Below are 231 nucleotides of genomic sequence, written 5' to 3' on the forward strand. Positions count from 1 at the left end.
AACTCTGAGAAGCCAATTAAGTAAGAGAAAAAAAATTTTTTTGAAGTGATAATCAAGCTAGCCCAGTACAGACAGTTTGATAAGAAGTGTAAGAATACTTACAAGGGGAGATAGATTCAATGTTTGTAATGGCTCAGCCATTCCCAGTCCTTATTCAGTCCTGAGTTGATTGTATCTAGTTTGCATATCAATTCCAGCTCAGCAGTCTCTCCTTGGAGTCTGTTTTTGAAG

The sequence above is a fragment of the Trachemys scripta genome, chromosome 14 (assembly GCF_013100865.1).
Source record: "Trachemys scripta elegans isolate TJP31775 chromosome 14, CAS_Tse_1.0, whole genome shotgun sequence".
NCBI classification, from domain to species: Eukaryota; Metazoa; Chordata; order Testudines; family Emydidae; genus Trachemys; species Trachemys scripta.